An 18293-nucleotide genomic window follows, 5' to 3' on the forward strand; every position below is an offset into this window, starting at 1 on the left:
TTATTTTCAAGTGCTTCCTCTGATTGAATGTACACATTATGGTATATGTTTGTAAACCTTTCCCTCCGTCTAATTCTATTTATGTCTTTACCTCTGTATGTGTTTATTTTTGGTTAGGGTTATGTTTAGGGGTTAAATGTGGTCAACTGAGGCGTCTTGTGAGTATAGCAAAACGTGTGGCCCTTTACATGACTGATACAGTAAGCCAGAGAATGTCTGCACATAAAAGGAGACGTGCTATTGAAACATTCTCATCTGATCCATGCAGAATGAAAAGGACATCAGCATACAGCTGACCTCCCAGCAGGCAGCAGTGTGGAGGTCGATGCAGTCTCTGCAAGGTGAGATAAGGCCTTGCTATCCTTTCCTCACTGCTGGGCATGTTATCTTTATGGTTGTGGACAGGCCAACACGTGGAGACCAGTGGGTTTTTATTGTTCTTGTTTATTTCTAAACAAAGCAATACAGTGGGTTGGCAAATGCACAGATTTCTGTGTAGGGCTACACTGCAGATTACATGTTCTTAAATGTTCAATATATATTGTATGAATTAGCTTTGAGGGTTAAAATGGGACCAAACGGTCTATGGGATGGCCTCATTAGGCTAACATATGGAAGTATTGTCCCTTTCTGTGTGTTTGTGTGTATTACAGCCTCTGAATCTGCAAGGTGGGATTTGGCCCCCGCTGCATGGATGTTGTGCTCCACTGTCCTACAGCTTCGTGGCTATTGGTCAGACTGGAATCTGCGTCAAGTTAAACACAAGTAGAAAACATGATACCGGAAGTAATGTAATTGCTTTCATATCAAAAGCATTCATGTTACGATACACATTTCGCCATGTGATATTTACCAAAGGTAGGGAGATACTGGGCTTATTTAAACACGGTAAAGTATGTAGTATGTAAAGTATAAATATGTACTTTCAATGGTGTATATTATTTTATTAATGTAGCATTTTATTCCGAAAATACTTACCGGAAACGGAGTTTTGTTGTGGGGAAAGATTGTGAGATAACAGAACTTACACCGGTCACTGAAAAAGGGGGCCGGACTCCCTCCTGTTTTCTTCCTACAAAAACTCCAGAGTTAGCAGCGGACAGTCTCGACTGGGACAGAGGAAAGTAGGCGCCGGAGACTAAAAGAAAATAAAAGGTATGAAATCTTCCGATTCGAACTCTAAAAAGTGTTTGTCATCACCAAGTTCATGCTCCGTTGGAGTCGCTGAGGACAAGTGACCGGCTTTCACATCGGACTGAATTTGTTTTCTGACACTGTTTATTTTATGTCACTGTTTGTCGCAAGGAATGGTCGCTGCTATTTAAAATTATCCTGAAATACAAAGAGCAGCAAAGCTGATCCGCTGTCTTCAGGGAAGTGCTCATGGTGAGTTAACTTACCTCCGGTTTACTACGTTACCAAACTCCGATCAGAAACTAATGAAGTTTGAGTTACCACAGCTTTCAGTACACTTGCATACATTGAAAAACAGCCATCGACATCTTTCATAAATTAAAACATACCGGTCCTAAATTCGGCATCGATCCAATATCAAAAGAACTGCAAATGTCAGTGTCTCTTTTTCTCACATTTTACATCCGCAAACGAACGTAACGCAAATGAGGGCGGTCAAGCGATGTGAGAACCAGGGAAGGATTTTAAGGGCAACTGTGCCGCTGAGTGAATTATCATTCGAATCTTTAAATGCCCTTGCCCTGGCTTTATCTGGTATATAACTATGCTGACAATTTAAAAAAAGAAAAGGAAAAAAAAAACAACAACTTATGAAGTGAGGTTTTCGATTTGGAGTTTTGCATCTTTAACCCGAAAACGTATTGTATAACTTAGCCGCTAGTCACTCTATTTCACTCCGCAGTTGAGCTCAGGCTGGGTGCTTTAATTAACTGCGATGTCAGTCAAAAGTGTTGTAGCCTACTGCAAAGTATATAATAACTGTTAAAGAAGAACCTGAAGTGCTCACTCCATTTTGGTAAAAAAAAAAAATATTTCAGACAGTGGAGGCCTATTAGTCCATTTCAGAATATTAAAAATAGCCTGTGCTGTCAGATGACTGCTTAATTCTGCATGAGTGGCCCAAACATACTTTTAACAAATGCATATCATCAGCTCACATTTCCACTGTCTAAAATACATTTCAGTGTTTAAAAATCTACTGAACAAGCCAACTGTAAATGATGGGATGCCTGACTAATTTTACAGAAAAGCGATTTTAAGTGGAACATTAGCAGCAGCCTAAATATAGTTCGACTGAGGGAAAGATGTCAAGTAATGAGATTACATTGAGCCATTTTTGAGATGAACAGATGAGTTACCACATTTAAAATAAATACATATTGATTATGGAGACAGATATTTTATATGATAATATGATATTATCTATTTATGGCACAGTTCTGAATTGTACTCTTCTGTAAAAGTTCAAGTAGGCTACTCCCAAAATAATGTGTAGTAATCAGATCACACATTAATACAAAGGGTCTTTTTAAATTTTGAGAAATCATTAGATTAGTGGATTAAAGGGACGCAGAGGAGGAGAAACCCATCTTAACTTGGTGCATTGAAGGTTAAGGTCCCCTAGGATAATATATTAATAAGTGATTTTACTTCGTGTTGGCTGTTTTGGCTCATGACAGTCACCAACCAGAGGCCATAATTCAACCGTGCCGCCATTTATTACCAGATCACTGAGTTGTCAACTTCTTAAAGTACATTTTAAGTATATAATCAGTAATCTGTAGCAGGTAGCATATGAAAGTGACCCTCGCAGCCCTGCCTGTTCATCCGTCTCTGTCCTCCCTTGGGATGATCGTCGGCTTGGTTCCCAGGCAGAAAGAGTATGTGGGAGACACTGAGAAAAAAGTGTGAGGATCATTCCAAAAGGGCAAGGCAGAACCCGTAATCATTCAAAAAATCCTTTAAAAAAAAAAGGACATTAGCGCTACTTCGTAGATGTACCTTGTAATTGGGGAGAATATAGATTTGAAAAACATCCCTGTTTTCCTGGTGGATCATTATCTGTGGTGCTCCATGCTAACACGTTGCTGTGTGGAAGCAGGAAACGTTCTTCGAATCTGAAATCTCTTAAACTCCGTTCAGGTCATGTAGACAAGTTTATATGTGGACATCGAGCAAGTATTCACTCAAGATCATGTGATTTTGATCTGTTTACATTTCCCTTTTGCACACCACAGTCACTTCCTGTGGAAAAAGTTCATTATAGTATAGTACATTATATGTGTATCCTATTTCCATCTCATACACAACCCTGTATAAATTAGCCACTACTTTATCATTTAAGATTAGTTGAATGTGCCACTGAATGTTCTCATTTTCTCCCTTTTCACAAAATGCTAATTTACTGTGCTACTTAGTGTCAAGTTTTTGGCATGTAACAGCAGAGCCAATTACTCTGGGCAGTGGGATGATTCGGGCTTCAATGTGTTAACCACAGTCTTCAGTCCTTTAACTTGAATGTACAGCAGGCATCACTGCATACTGAGTCTGTGTTGTTGCTGCAGAGGTTACACAGGAAGTCCTTTAGATAGATGGGGTGTGTGTGTGTGTGTGTAAGCTGGGTTGTTTGTGTTGATCCAGGCCTCTTGGCTCTTTGTGTTTGAGGAGGGGTCTCCGGCCTCGCCGGGCTGACCTCAGGGTTGCCATGGAGACAACAGGAGTGACTTCCTGAATTCTCGGCCCATCCCGCAATACATTGCAGGGCAGGGATCTAGGGTCAAGCTCAAAAAGGCAGGAAGGCTAAGACCATTCTATTTTAATGGATCTATTTATTCCATAAAATAGATAAAATATAATATAAAGACATTGAATGCAGTAATATGGAGCCAAGCTGAAACAAAAAGAATACAGACACCAACACAATGCATCTATAAAGACATTTAAATGAGGCATCCTGTCAGATTTGGCTATACAGTCTCAGAGCTTGGTTCTAATGTTTTCCATAATTTTATCCTTTCAAGCCACATTCATATAATAATAATAATAATAATAATATTATATGTTGTCTCCCATCAGCTTACTTAATTTTTTACTTTCTGGCCAACAACCTGGTTATTCAGTGGAATACCATTGGTGTAACTAGGTTGCTTTGTGTTGCTTTGTGTTACTGAGGCACAATAACAGAATTCCCACGTAATGAGGTTTTAATGGTAACTTAAAACAGGAAAGATAGAAAACTTAAAACAGAGCTCTTCTTGGGGAAAATGCTTATTGGCTGTCTTTACAAGACTTGAAAAGAACATTTATACCGCTCTTATATCTGTGTGTAAAATACAGAGCTAGAGTCAGTTAGCCTAGCGTAGTTGACATTTATCAGAAGAATAATGAGTAGAATGAACTAAGTATAAATACCTTAACTATACTGTGTGTGCAGTAGGTGTGTAAACCTACACAGAGTATGTGTTAGCAGGTGCTAGACATTCATTGAGAAAGACCAGGGGTTTATTATCAACTTTTCCAACATCATTGCTAAACATAGTTTCCTGCAAGCCCCTGGTACTCTGCACCCGAGGGTGTCGAGGAACATTAACCCGCCGTTTTTGTCCTTTAGGAGTCAACATTGTTAATAATCAGAGTTCTGGTTTCACGGGCGGACAGCTTTGTTAGTATTCAGGACCCTGATCGGAATATCCGCCGGTCCGTTAAACTGCTGACAGAGACTGATATACAAGGTCAACTCGTGTGTGTGTGTGTGTGTGTGTGTGTGTGTGTGTGTGTGTGTGAGAGAGAGAGTGTGTGTGTGTTTGAGAGAGGGAGAGCTGAACCAAGGAGGAAGGGTGGGCGTTAAAGAAAGGGCAGGATCTGTGCTATCAGATAAAGAATGGAAACTTGTAGGAAAACGTCAGCTACACACTCGCACACACACACACACACAGGCCCACACACACACACTAATGCAAAAGGTTTAGCCACTCGCAAGTGTTGTTAATGAAGATTAGAAGTTAAATTGCAATCTAATTATGAAGTCAAGGGCACAGATTATGCTATACGGTATATCAATCTCAGTGTGGTGAAGTACTTAAAGTATCTGAGAGATGTAATAATGTTGTGGAAAATCATTTGACACCAGATCCATGGCAGGGAGCCTGTAAATGTAAAATCCACTAAGCTGAGCAGTAACTAATGTAGTGGTGATTCAGATTGTCTCTTCAGGAATCCAGGTACTGAGTCACCAATTACATTTCAGTTAGCAGTCAGGAGTGTCAGCAAGCTCCTGGTGGAGGTGATGGTGTGTGTACTTTATATAGGCTTGTTTGTGTGTGTTTCTGGAAGAGTTCATACATCTGCCAGATGTGGTGTGCCGTGTAGAGGCTGGGCCCTGAATGAGACAGTGTAATAATGTAGATCAGATAAGAATGGTATCCACGTGCTCATGATCTTTCCTGTAGCTTCCTGGCCCTGCGATTTAGTTTTTCATTTCTGACTTGTTAACTTACAGGCACACAGGACGTGTCGTCTGATGGAACTTTTGTAGGAACCCGGGAAGTATTTTAAGAACTCGGAAACCATTCGGCATTTCAACAAGAGAAATCTTGTGTAGCTCCTGCCCCTCAAAAGTACCAAGAACTGTGGGTGATGTTTACAACACTGAACGTTTTTGACAAACACAAGTGCTACAAGTCCTTAAAACTAGATTTTAACCTCAAGGTTAGGTAGTCATGCATGTGTCATGTTGAAGCCCTCATTTCAGTGTATAGTACCACACATGCCTTTCGTGCCTCCTTAGGGTCTGGGGCCCCAGAGCAGTTGCCCACTTTGCGTTGTAGTTGATTCACTCCTCTTTAGACTTGGCAGGAAGAGTAGTTGAGCGTAACTGTACTTGCAAATTGTTTTCATAAGGCTATTTATTTTTATTTAACAGTTATTGACTAACAGTTCCAATGTGCTAGAATCAAATGCTCCTCTTTACTTTAGTTTCTGGGACTGTGTGGGCAAAAAGACCCATGGCCTAACATTTTGCCGTTGTAAGTATCCAAAGTCTTGTAGCTATTTTCTGGGAAAAGTGCAAAGTGTGGGTGTGTGCGCTCTTGAATAGCAAGAAATGGATCATTAGCATTGAGAGCGGGAGATCCAGGACAACTCTCCTCACAATAACTATCAACTGACAATGCACAAAAATGTCACACAAAAAATGATTGTAAAGTGAAAATGAGCAGCGAATCATGGCCAACAGAACACATTATACTTTGAGCTCTTTGGTGATTAAAGACAAGAAAAGCTGCTGGACTTCAAAGGTTCACTTTGGCACATAACACAGCTAGAGGTCGTCTGAAGTGCCTGGGTCCTTGATATACTGTACCATTAATGGTGCTAACCTGGCACACTGTGGCTCACTCATTGTGTTAGTGTTTTTGTGATGTAAGAGAAGTGCCTCTTGAGTGGATGAAAGAACACACTGACACGGTGCTTGCCATACTTTAAAGGTTTCCTCTGTAGCACTTTAAACAACAGTATATTACCATTGAATTCACTGTCACCTTGGCATGTTGGCTGTACACAGATCAGACCCCGATAACCTCTATTTTGCACCGATGACATTGTTCGAACTAGTCTCTCAAAATCTAAACTACATTTTCCTTAACCCTGCTGCTTCATATCACAAACCCAATTTTGTGTCTTCTGCCAAAAGGCTTCTTTTCTATACTAACCTTTCAGAGAGAATAACTGTGTTGGAAGAGATTTTAGATTTGAAATGAATAGTTTGAGAAATACTCTTACTCACGTTCTTTCGAAGAGTTCAAAGTCCAGTGTGTAATATTTCTGAGGATCTATTAACAGAAATGCAATATAATATCCATAACTATGTTTTCAGTGGAGTATAAAGACCTTACATAATGAACGGTTATGTTTTTAATCTTAGAATGAGCCATTTCTATCTACATATATGGCAGGTCCTCTTACATGGACATCACCATGTTGCGCCGCCATGTTTCTACAGTAGCCTAAACGGACAAACTGCTCTACAGAACATGTTTCGACATATGTACGTAGTAGTAGTAGTAGTAGTAGTAGTAGTAGTAGTAGTAGTCGACTGGTTTATTAGAAGTAAGAAAAGAAGTGAAATTTGGACTAATGGAGGCCAACACATATTATTTAGCACAAGAGCCAACAGAGCGTGTCGACCAGCGTAGCTTCTCCTGCGCCCTTGGAAAGGGAGGAGTGAGCTGCAACTCAGCCATTTTTTACACAACCCTCACCACTAGATGCTGGTAAAACGTACACTCTGAACCTTTAAAATGAAGAACTGATATGCGCAGCATGAAGTGGGGGGAAAAACTACACTTTCCAGCACCTCTAAAGCTCACTAATTAACATATCGTGTCTCGTTCGTTTAATTCGGACTCAAACAGAAATGTAAAGTCTCTATATTTTGTGGCTTTACTGGGATTACAGGTAGCACATAACATACAGGTTTAACAAACAAGATATAACGTGTTAATTAGTGAGCATTAGAGGTGCTGGTAGGTCCAGGCTAGCTGTTTCCCCCTGCTTGTAGTCTTAATGCTAAGCTAGGCTGAGTTCTGTACTTGATGCACAGACAGGAGAGTGTTCTCAGTCCTGTTGTCTCTTTGAGAAAGTAAGCAAATATGAGTATTTTCAGAATATGTTGAACCATTCCTTACATTTCAGTCCCTTTCTCATGTATAAAAGGTTATATTCCAGCCACCTGGCTGGAATATAGCAACATTTGACATCTTAGGCATGTATTTGTGGGGCCACACACTTAGTTTGAACCCTGTCATGCTGAATGGCATGCTAAACTCTGTTCGATAACATGGCACTGATCATTCTGTTCCCAGCTTTTTTAGAAAAATACCAAAAACTATCAAATATTTTTTGACTCGTGAAGTCTTTCTTGTAGAAGGCACTCACTGGGCACATTTCAGCTTTGATTGTCAGTTATTCACCTGTTATTCAAAACGGTTTTTTGTACACTAAAATGCCACCTTCGTTTTGGCAGCGACAGTGTCAAGAGTTGAGATTTTATCGAAATGGGAGCTGCTGGCTGGACTTGAAGTTCCCCTTAGTCATGCACTATCAGGTATGTGCTTCTGCTGATAAGACAGGGCCAATTAAATAGCCTTGATTTTAAAAAAAACAAAAAAACAATCACATTTGACATTCACAGCATACAATACAGAGCAGCAAGAATTTATGCTGCTCATATTTCAATCTCCAAAAATTCAGCCATATTTCCAAATAGTAGCAAACTATACATTATACATGCCCATGTGTATGTCTTTTAAAGATGATAGTTTTGTGGCTTGTGACGGAGGCCAAATCATTTATCCTCCTCTTTTTCTCCAGAAAGTTAGTCTACCTATGAAAGTTGATTTAAAGCTTCTGGTAGTAAATGATACCACATGTGTGCTTTTTGACAAACCCCGGGATTAAGGCAACTGACACTTGCTCCCCCCCCCCCCCCCACACACCAGAATTCTTGCGAACGAATTTGCAAGCACCCAGCAGGATTTTTTTTGTACAGTGAAAACACAAAAACTCTTTTTCTTTCTTTCACACGCACCACCAGTCTGTTAAGCAACACTGTAGATTAGATTCAAACCTGTAGCAGACACCGTGAGTAAGGACTAGAAATGAGTGTGTAAATCTGCTTGCCTCCTGCCTTCCTCTTCTTTCTTCTATCTTCCTCTGGCCTCCCTCCTTCTTCTCTCTCTCCCTCACTCTGTGTGTTCACTGGTTGCCAAGCGCTAAGAATCTGGGGAATGCAGGATTGCAATGTTCTGATAAAGTTTGCTTTGTTCCCCAAGTGACCTGAGTGAGAGAGAGAGAGGGGGAAGCAGAGAGAGAGTAGTACCCATAAGTCCACACATGAGCATCTTGTTACTCTCCAAGAAGACACTGAAGTGTGTAGACATGTACAGTTATATAGAGATACAGTGTGAATGCAGTAACATACAGTCATATGATTAGAGCTAAATAAGATGTATTTTTGAATAAGTAGCATTCCTGGAGCATTATCTTTGCTCTGCATTGTCAAACCATCCATTAGGCTTATTTACAATAGACTGCCTGGAGTTAAGAGCATTCAGACAATACAGGACCAAGAGTCAAGTTCTCTCAAGGCTTCCAAGGATTACTTAGGGCATAGCAGAGGTTTGTAATTTCAGTTGGTTTCTTTCATTTGCCCCTTTGTACTACAGTGGAAGCAGTTTGGCCATTTGATTCACAGACGTGAAGTACTAAAATATGAAAGAGGTGAACCGTTGAAACTAAACGTTTGACCTCTGTACTAAGCTGACTAAAATTTGAAACTGTGCGTCCACAGTTTTAAGTTCCCCTTGTTTTCATAAAGATGCTCACAACAGTAAAGCAGTCGTGCCATCATTTTCCAGAAGCTTTGTTTACCTTCCACACTCCTCACTAGCGGTGAGGTTGCAGATTGCCAACCAACAGAACCTACGGCCAAACAGTCAGTGTTTGGTTTGTCCGTTCTGGCGTTCATGGCTGACTCAGTGGAAGAGGCCCATTCCAAGGTAACAAAAAAAACACAACAATTCTTATACACTAAAGAAAAGATATGAATATTATTCCATTTTTTTTGCCAATATGCCCCTAAATCTTACTCACTTGTCCTTTTTAAACATAACATTTGTATTTTCAGATGTATCCACTCTGGGGAGCGTTTTCCAAAAGGTGAGAGAAACGCTCTCTCTTTTGTTTTCTTTTTTGCACAACCCATCAGCAAAGGAACCTCCAAGCTCCAGCAGCAATGATGATCTTTTGCTTTCGTAATCATTCAAAGAAATGCCAAAGTACCCGCTGTTGGCAAGGCAATGAGATCATGGCGAGTTTCACTGATCGTGTGTTTGTACTTTGACATTTTGGGAATTGCGCTTATTTACTTTATGGCGGCGGGTTTAGATGAGCAGATACTACTCTCATGTCTGTCTGTTAAATGTACGGCCACAGCCAGCATCCGGTGAGCTTAGCTTAGCACAGAGACTGGAAACGGGAGGGGGGGGGGGACGGCACGGCTAGCCTGGCTCTGTCTGCACCACTGTGCATAATTACAGTCTCACAGGGCCGCTAGCATGATTGTAGACTCAGTCTCATAACTTGTTTACAAGAACACAGCATTTTTGTTGAGCGGTGAAAAAGACTATTTTCCGTTGCTCGTATTCACCTTTATCTGACAGCTTTGTTGTTACAGACGACCTCAACCTCTGCCGATGACTCGGATCAGACAGAATACGACGTGGAGTGGGTAGGTTGAGGAACAATGCAAAACTCGTGCCATTGCCTCGCCTTTGATCTTGTTAATCACTGATTTCATCAGTTCAATGTTCATTTTGGAACAGAGTTCCGTCTTTGGTGTGCAAGAAGCTGTTGAAGCACGAAGTGCTGAACTGCTGCCTGGTGATGTGCAAAGATCTTAGACAAATGCCTGCTGTAGAATTCTACATTTGGCAAACCATATTTATCACAAGCTACTTGATTCAAATACTGAGGTTGCTGGGTCAATACTATTATTTTACTATCTATTATTATAAGCTTAAATTATTGATATGATATTAAAGTTTCACTGGAAGAATGCGACTCCTGAAACTGGTGTGATGCGGTCAGAGAGCAAACATATCACTCTGTTGGAGTTGTGGGACCCACTCTTACTTGTGCAGTGGTGCTAAAGAGAGGATCTTCTTTCCTTACAAAGGTGCTTTGGCTGAATTCAGACACCGGCTTGCAGAGAGCACACAAATCTGACAACAGGCAAGTTTAGGTTTGGCGTGCCGTTGAGCTCCTCATGGACTGAACAACGTTAGTGATGTCAGTGGTGGGCAAAGTGAAGAACCATTTTGATACTGATCTTTTAAAATATGCCTGGATCAGCCCTGATACTGATACTTAGGAGCAGCTGGAGACATCTCTACGGAGCAGTCTGAATGCTCTCACTCACCTTCCTATCCGGGATTCCACACAGTCATTCGGCGTCAGTAGAACAGGCACATTCAGTCCTGTGTAGTAGCAAATGTCAGGATCTCCGAGAGGCTTTGCAGTTCAAATTTAATTCAGTTTTAGTACAGGTTTGTAATAAAAACAACAACAAAAAAAAGCCTTGCTTTCTTTACAGTAGCTCGATACTTCAGTTCTTTGTATGTGAAGTACGGGGAGGGAACCCAGGGGAGAAACGGCATTCCTGTCTTTATCTCAGCACAGGACACACATGTGATTACATGCTCTCTTGCTCTTTCTCTCTCCAACTCTATCGCATACATACATGCTCGCTTTCTCTCAGCCACACACACACACACACACACACACACACACACACACACACACACACACACAAAATAGGTTTTGAAGGCTCACTTGTGGGGCCCATGCATGGCAGCCAAAGGTGTGTGAAGGAGAGGTTGTATTATAAAACCGATATATGGGTAATGCAAATTCTGTGTGTGTCCATGTGATGAGAAATGGAGGGAGAGCGGAAGAAGAAACAGGAAGTGAGTGTTTGGGTTGGGGGTGCAGGGTCAGGAAGGGCACTATGGGAATCCTTCACATTAATTTGTGTGTGAAATAGTAATTAGAGGAGTGTGTGTGTGTGTGTGTGCTGAGCTGTGGGAGTGCATATGATGGCTAAACAGAAAGGCTGAGTTGTGTTTACATGGTAAATATGTGTGTGTAGGTTGGGAGTTAAGGATGTGGAATGTCACATGCTGATAGAATGCTTACTGGACAACAAAGCCAGGGAAAGAAAACAAAGCAGAAACCATTAACATTGCTGGTCAGTGCTCAGCACCAAGTCTGTACTGTAAAAGAGAAAGAATGAAGGCCGCTCTCCAGTGTAGTGAAGTTTATGTGAACAGTGCTGTCGAGGCTTCTTTTACATCCTTGTTTTAAGGATGTAAGGAAAGAGGTGGGAAGCTAAAAGCTTACACAGAGTCCTCTCCTAAAAACTCAAGGCAAGATAAAAAGAATTACTTTAAATAGAAAAAATAAGGGAGAAAAAGAAGGGGGGGGGTAAAATGTAATGTGGTACCTTACATTGAAACACACAGCACAGTACGTCCGATTTGTAAAAGACAGCGTCTGTATAGTTTTAGTCATCCTGTACTTTTGTGCGATGATGGATTATGGATCTCAAGCAAGAAGCGGGCCTCTGCAAGTTTGAGAATAAAAAAAGAGAGCAGAAAGTGTAGAAGTGACAAAGACAGGAGGTGTCAGCTGTGGAGGAAAGTCACCAGTGTTTTCTTTGAGTCCAAGTTGGCAGTGGGACATCGTTTTTTTTTTTTGTTTGTTTGTTTTTTCCTTTTTTTTCCTTTTTTTTCCCTTTTTTTCCCCCCCAGTTCTGTAATTCTCTGCTCTCATGTCAATACTTTGTGTGCAACCATTCTTGTATAGTACTCTGTGATCATTAGGGGCAGCTGTGGCTCAGGAGGTAGAGCGTGTTGCCAGGTGGCGGCTGTTCCACCAGTGTATGAATGTGTGAATGTTAGTTTCTGTTTGAGCACTTAGGCTCAGTGTGTGAATGGTGAATGCAGATGTAGTGTAAAAGCGCTTTGAGTGGTCAAAGACTAGAGAGGCGCTATACAAATACAGAGCATTTACATTTACAATTGACCGTTGACAACAGGTGAAATGTAATTTAGACTTTTTAATTATTCAGTGCTGTTTCCTATTTGAACAGGTGGAATTATCTCACATCATTGCTAGACATCTTTACTTAAATGTTCGGATGGACTGTTTTTTGCAGTGTAGTGCAGGACTCCATGTGCGCGTGGAGTGTGTGTGTGTGTGTGTGTGTGTGTGTGTGTCTGTGCGTTCATAGGTGCTGTATCCTCTCCAGGCCAGTTGGCAGTCAGGGCTACTGTAAACATCCTTGACTGGAAGCTGGTGTTAGGTTCTGGGGCTTTCAGTCGGATGTTTGCAGCAGCCAACTGCTAGTACCATCTCTTCACTTCACCAGCTGTCTGCCGTCACATGATGTGTATGAAGTGAACTGACCCGACAGATGTGTAAGTATAGTGATAGCTGATTTCAAGAATGGTTACATGAATAATTCTTCAATGATTTGGTTAATAAAAAAAATACAGTTTATTACCTACGTCTTCCCAGTGGCCGCACCTTTTTGTCACGTTGTCGCCATCTGCTGGACTAGAGTAGTGAAGCTGGCTAACATTGTGGTAATGGTGATCTGTAGGTGTGTCCTACAGGCTGGCCATATTACGACACGATACGATGTAAGCAGGAAGATGTTGAATAAAGTCGGAGTTCAAAGTACAGCAATGTGCCTACCTCATATTGATAACACAAACACTACACTTAATTCAATACTTCTTAAAAGAGTTGAATAGTACGGAAGCCCTAAATGGCCATTGATTCAAATATTTTTATTACTCCGTCTTCCCACCATAACGGGATAATTATCACGTGATCTCGTTTCTTTATGATAATTTTGTGGTAGTTTGCTGAATCAGTAGTTAGCTCAGTTGGTAGAACACTGGACTTGCATTCCAAGGGTTGTAGGTTAAACCCTTGCTCTCTGAAAAGTTTTATGTTCTTCTTTATGTTTTTTAATCATTCTCTTCAACAAAGTTCTTATGAAGAGATTCTGCGCAATCCAATCACTTATTTCCCGGCGGCTATTTCAAAGGTTCTGAAATAGCCGTCCGGAAATGTGTAGTTAAATGGATTCCCCTAAAAGAGAAGTGGATGAATCACCTCTGCCTGGGAATGATGGGGAAATGAAAAGTCCATAGGTTGATGAATGTGGACCAATCGCTGGGATGCGCACACTCCAGCACGTGCGTAATTGTGAGCATGTGAGTCAGTCACCTTCATAACAGCTTTGTTGGAGAAAACGAAAAATATATATTTTTTAAATTAGTCTTCCACGAGGAACAAACTCGTAATCTTAAAACTATGACTCCTGTGCCTTACCAACTGAGCTAATCAGTGGCACCGAAAGCGCCTTGAAATTACCATTAAGAAACTAGTTAAACTACTGTTCAGTTATCTCGAGATCATGAGAAAACAACAGTCGTCATCTCAAGATCACGGGATAATTATCCTGTTATCACGGGAAAACGGAGTAAAATAAAGATATGAATCGATGGCCGCTTAGGGCTTCCGTAGAATTGAGCGGCTAAAAGTCTCTGCTGCTTTTGTGGTTTTTTTTCCCCCCACAATCATTTTCTTGTATTAGGCCACATCCACACTAATTTGTGGAGTTTTCAAACGAAAACAATCTCCGTCCACACCAGCGTTTTAGCTGCGTATCAGAATTGATCTCTGTCTATACTAAAAGGACTGAAAACGCGCATCACCAGGCTATTCACATGCACGGGCATGCGTGTGCTGGTGTAAACATGAAGAAGACGGCCTACTCCACAGTTGCAGAAGATTTGGCGAAAAAAGAAAGTAATACAGACACACCAGAGATACCGACAGAGGACCAACAACAAGCTGGAACTGATACTGAAAATAAGTTCAAAGTGACTGTGGTGACGGAAAACAGACTGGGAGTTGTCGCAAAGTAAATACTCGCCGTTTTAGCGCTTTGTTTTCGCCGTTTTAGTCTGGACAGGAGGTACAAACGTAGCAAAAGGTCTCCGTTTTAAAACCAAAACTCAGCAGTGTGAAGTAATATTAAACGCTCTGAATTAAGCCACTGGTGAGTACAATATCATCATAACCGATACAACCACTGGCACAAGCTAAAACAATGAAACGTGTGCTGTAGTAACCCAGTAAAGTATTTCTTTAAAAGTCAGCCTCTAACCACTAGGTCACTCTGTTGCAAACAAATGGCAACTGATGCTTACATTTACTCAAAAAACACTACTTTGAACTTCAAGGGCTTATATTGGCTCCTAACACTAGTAACTTTACATAGTTGTTTGTGTATAGTGAAATGCATCGCAGTCATGCAAACGTTAATTGAAAATATTTGGTTTAAGTAAGTGCTTTCCAACCTTTGCAGCTTGTAACAAGTCCAAGTGACATACACTGCCCCAAACAAATGGGACCAAGCCAAAAAAAACATAAATCACAGAAAAACTGTACGGAGGAAAAGGAGTGGGATTCCAGGGAAAAAGGACTGTCTCCATTCAGGCCATTCAGTTCCCAGTGGAGGGGAGCGGCTTCATCCTCTCCTGAGACACGAGGACAGGGGAGAGGAATGGGAGGAGAAGGAGAAAGTGGAGCAAGATGGGAAGAAGGAGAAAGTGAGGGAGATGAGGTGAGAATGAGGATGTGGAAGAAGAAGGTTGACGAGACAAAAATGGGTCATTACCGAATGGTTTGGTCTTTATCCCCCCCCCCGTCAGTCGGAGCTGAAGGGAAGTGGGTGTAACATACACTACAGGACCACAGACAGGGAAGGAAGGAAGGAAGGAATGAAGCATTCTAATATTACAGACACCCCCACCCCCACATTCATCATCCTATGAATGAAAACACGCTGTGCTTCTTGCAGTTTCTGTCTAAACAGTCTCAGCGTTCCTTCCTTGGTGGTGGAAAACCCAGGAAATAGGACAGTTCGGCTCTCAAAACGTCCTCTACAGGGAAAGAGGCCGTCAAACCAAGCAGCGTATGATGCAGCAGTATATTTGCAGCTCCTACAGTGTTTACATGTAGCTACATTCCATATCAGTTTATTTTATAAAGATACAATCAGTCTCAGAAATGTAAATTTAGGTCTAGAGGTGTGTTGGCTTAGGGTATTCTCAGTGATGATCCTGTTTGGCATTAATGTTACTAATGTCATACCAAGAATTCATGTTGTAATACTGACATAATGTTAAAATGCTACCAAGTCAAGTTAACCAACAAAACAAAGCAAAAAAACCCACACTATGCAGATAGCTTGCTATTCTTTCTGCTTTTTAGATATTTCATGTGTGGTGCACACAGCATTGAGAAAATACATGGAAACATGGTTGCAAGTAGAAGTTGATTTGTTTTAAAGGTCAGAGAGCAAAAACGTTGGGGACCAGTGCATGAGAGGCACAACTGGAATTTTTACATATTTTATCCCTAATTCGGTTGAACTGACTGTTATATGCACAACAGAACTTAGACATTTCAATATTAGATTTTGGTGTAAAGGTAACCTTTGTCTAGACCCACTATCTGTGCCACTTCACACTGGCTTCTGTTTCAAAGAGATTCTCGGGTCTTAAATGTATTTTAAAATTTTTGACATTCAAATGAATTAACTTCATGCAGTGTGAAGTTGCCCTTTGACCTCTGAGCTCCAGGAAGTGTAAACATCCTACACTCTCGGCGTCTTCCCCCTGGTGGCCGGGAGTGGGACTGTTTGCACTGCCTGGCTCAGGAACTCAACCAGCAGCTGGGGAGGAATGTTCCATTTTATTTTTGTGTCACTTCACATTTCAGTGCAGAATTGCGCTACTTATGTGGTTATAACCCTCTGAGGGTCATGTGGTAACCGGTGGTATTTTCAAGTTGGAAATTGCTTTGAACTAGTTTCAGCATCTGGATGCATGTCTCAAACTCATAGGTGCAACACCAAAACGAGCACAGTTAACTTCCAGTTGAACAAACATTTCATACACAATTAACTACACAAGTAAAACTGAACAATGCATCTCTCAGTGGAAGTTAGTCCTTTTTCTTAATATCCTGCAAAATTAGTCAAATGTCTTTACTCAAATTATTAAATGTTATTACAACCAAATGTAACATAGTAAGTGCTGTTGGAGCTTTAGAGAGACCGGCCTGGCCACACACAGATTTACAGTACATTACCGCAGGCCCACAGTTGCTTTCATTTTTTCCACTTGCGAAATTGTCTCTCCATTCACAGTGACATTTAAAAAGGACCTCAACAGTGTTGAATTGAATAACGTCACGTAAGTGGCCACCAGCCTGTGTAAATAAAGAGCTATGAAAGTATCAGCTAAAGGATTTGTGCAGTTCCTCTGACTACTTTAGTTAAACTGCTGGGGAAAGCTCGCCATTCGGGTCAGGAAATAGGGAGTGGTACATCTCTGATTGGTTTGTTTCCCTGACCCAGCGACCTCGGTCATGGCTGTCCCATTGGAACAGGGACACACTCACACGCATGAGGATAAACATGATGGAATAAGTCAAATGACTGATCAGTGATTTATTCTTTCTAAGACTGTCCATATTGACGCAAATGTGTCCTCCATTTACATGTACACAACTTATCCAAAGACATTCAAAAACAGAAACCAACTTAACTACATTGAAGGATTAAATAAATAAAGTGAGTGTGTGTGTGTGTGTGTGTGTGTGTGTCTCTCTCTCTCTCTCAATAGGAGGAAAGACGTACAAAGGAAGCAGAAACACTGGGTGTTGTCAGTCTGTGTACTTATACAATCTGGATGTTTCATGTTCAGTCGGCACCCCGTGACATGGCGCCATTGACACGCAGAAGGACTTAAAATGATTTGCAACATTATTTAAAGGAAATCCCAAACCACTTAAGACATATATGTATATAATGATTATATTTTTATATGGCATGTACTGTATTTTTCTACTTATTTTATGTTGCTGTTATTCTTTTCCTATTTACTGTATCCTGTCCCTGCTTCAATTATCCAGTTTGTTTTTACGTATCACTGGTGTTTTCTGTGATTTATTGTGCTTACTTTACTTTTCACATACATTATCTAAGGTATAACATATTACCAGGTTTGATATTTTGTATTGTCGCTATAAAAAAAGTGCAGTGTGCAGTGCATGCTCTTACCACAAGATGGAGCCATTGTAACACCACCTACAGTTGGACACTGCTGCACAGGTTCAATTACCAACCTAAGATGTATGTCTGACTGAACTCGAGGTTGAATAAAATTGAGATGTGACAAATATTTAACTAGACTGGTTATTGTACATCACTGTGTCTCAAAAAAAACCAAACAAAATCTATCTAGATAGTAAAGTATTAATACCACTGTGAACAGGTGTGTGTGCGCATGGTGATGCTAATCAGTATGTCAGGCCACAGTCTCTCTGGCTGCAGAAGTTTTTCTGGGTCAGAAACTGGGCCAGTAACAGGCAAAGAAAAAGTATTTAAAGTTCCTGTTTTCTGTACAGCAAAAAGCAGAAGTTGACTTGTTAGTTTCTGCCACAGCTGGAGCATTAAGCAGGGAAAGCCCCCGAAACCAAAACTAACCGCAGTTTCGGCCTGTCATCGAGACTGAAGCAGAGCCGTGACACTGTTGTGGCTGCAGTGAGGATTTTTCATACAGAAAATCTGTCTCAGTGTCTTTGAAAGATCACACAGTGACCCATGTAGAGTA

At 41.0% G+C, this 18293-nt stretch overlaps 1 long non-coding RNA gene across 1 annotated transcript; it reads left to right on the top strand.

Moving 5' to 3' along the window:
* The first annotated feature begins 1049 nt into the window (after positions 1 to 1049).
* LOC123984008 lies at positions 1050 to 17861 on the top strand. Its single transcript, XR_006828348.1, has 3 exons — positions 1050 to 1155; positions 1306 to 1386; positions 17304 to 17861. It is a non-coding gene; the product is annotated as an uncharacterized LOC123984008 (long non-coding RNA).
* The last annotated feature ends 432 nt before the right edge of the window (positions 17862 to 18293 follow it).

This window comes from Micropterus dolomieu, linkage group LG15, assembly GCF_021292245.1.
Source record: "Micropterus dolomieu isolate WLL.071019.BEF.003 ecotype Adirondacks linkage group LG15, ASM2129224v1, whole genome shotgun sequence".
Classification (NCBI taxonomy): Eukaryota; Metazoa; Chordata; class Actinopteri; order Centrarchiformes; family Centrarchidae; genus Micropterus; species Micropterus dolomieu.